Raw genomic sequence first — 2040 nt, forward strand, 5'->3', positions numbered from 1 at the left:
CATTCTATCAGCTGCAGTTCTGGTGCCTCCCTCCGTCTCAATATAATGTACAACGCCACATGCATTCACATCAGTGTTAGCTCAGCGGTAGTTACTCTCACGGGACACTGCACTTATGCGCAATCACAAAACTACATTATTTCCATCTGCTTTAAAGCCATACCGTTTAAACATTTAATTCACGTGCTGTTCTGCATGCGCTTTTTCTGAGCGTGTACTCATGAAGCGCGCTCCCACTGTGAGCCTGTCAAAAAGCGCCTGATTATTGGACTAAGTTGTCTTTCGCGTCTGATAGATTTAGCGTCTAATACTGTCAAAAACACACAAGGTTTACATATAAACACAGTTGGTTATGTCTGAAATGAAAGTAAACAGTTGAGAGAGAAACGTGTGCAGCTCTTAAAGGGACAGTAGCTACTAAACATGCTGCTGACTGTCATTAAAGGGATAGTTCACCCAAAAAATTTAATTTCTGTCATTATTTACAAACTCACATTTTGTCTTAAACCTGTATTAATTTCTTTCTTGTGCTTAACACAAAAGAAGATATTTTGAAGAATGTGGGTAACCAAACAGTAGCTGGTCCACACTGACTTTTACAGTAGGAAAAAAATACCATGGAAGTCACTGTGGACCAGCAACTGCTTGGTTACCCACATTCTTCAAAATAACTAAGAAACTAATTCAGGTTTAAAACAATGGTATAAAAATGAAACACTATGACATATTTGAAAGACTTTACATTTTTGGTGAACTATTCCTTTAATGTTAATAAAACGACAAAACACAGAAACAAATCACTCACTGCTCTTGACTGATGAACTTATCATCAGTCAGTTCCTTAAAAAAAAGTATAATTGATGTATATAGTGTATCTAGTGTTTTATTACTATTAATAAAACACTAGATTAATAGTGTTTTATTTATTAAATATTATTAATATTTGTTCATTCAATTTCTTGAATGTTACTGCTAAATACTGTACCTGAAAAATAAAGCACTGTTTGTTTTATTTGTATATTATGTGTTTTTGTAATGTACAGTATATCTTTGTTCTTATTTTCTAATAACAAAGATAAAATAATGACAAAGATTTTTATCTTTGCTCACTTTGGCCTAAATGTCTGCCATTCTTTTTTATTTTATACTTTGTTAAGGTGTAAGAGGTGTTATGTTTCGGCACTCTTCCATTTTTAGCAAATTAAGAAAAAACTTTGTCTAAAAACAATTTTTGTGAAGGTTTGTATTTTTTGTGCTCTGTATGGAACATCAGTGCCTGTTTAAGTGATGAACTCCATTACTTGTGTTTGTTTTCAGACATGATAACAGACGTTTTATACTTGCGCTACAACTTTTTGGCCTGTGCTACAAAACGTTCAACCTCTGTAGCACCAGTGCTATGTGAAAAAAAAGTTAACGTACAGCCCTGATATGTGTAGATTGCACAAGGACATAAATACAGAAAGATGCACAAAATGACTAAATAAAGCCAAAACTCAAAAAGAATTATAAAATGCTAATAGGCACATAATGAAGATATACAAACTTAGAAGCAAAATTACAGAAACAGACATGCACTAACATGCACACTAACAAGAACAGAACTGAATCTTTTCTAAGGCACACAGAAGCAATCAGCACAATAAATATGGACCGCCTTTAAACAAACATAACTTGTTAATGATGGTTTACTCAATTAACCAATAATCAACTACCCCTAAAGGGTGCACACTGTTAAATACATCTAAATTTGTTTTAACTAAGTTTGGGGCTCCCCATCTATCTCAGAAGTCACGCCCAAAGACCGTTGGCTGAACATCTGATGCATACGGCACACAAAATTGGAAACACTTCAGGAGTTTCAAAGTCGTCATTGGATTGGTTGATTTATACAGGATTTACGGGAGACGTGCGTGTCATGTTCTTTAACATTCCGCCTGGAAACAAATATGCTGTGATGCCAAACCCCTTCATGGAAGAAAGCCGTCATGTTTATAGCTGTGACAATGAGCACTTATCAGGATCAACTATATGCTGGTT

The sequence above is a fragment of the Sinocyclocheilus rhinocerous genome, unplaced genomic scaffold, assembly GCF_001515625.1.
Source record: "Sinocyclocheilus rhinocerous isolate Xijiao unplaced genomic scaffold, SAMN03320098_v1.1 scaffold3449, whole genome shotgun sequence".
Lineage (NCBI taxonomy): Eukaryota > Metazoa > Chordata > Actinopteri > Cypriniformes > Cyprinidae > Sinocyclocheilus > Sinocyclocheilus rhinocerous.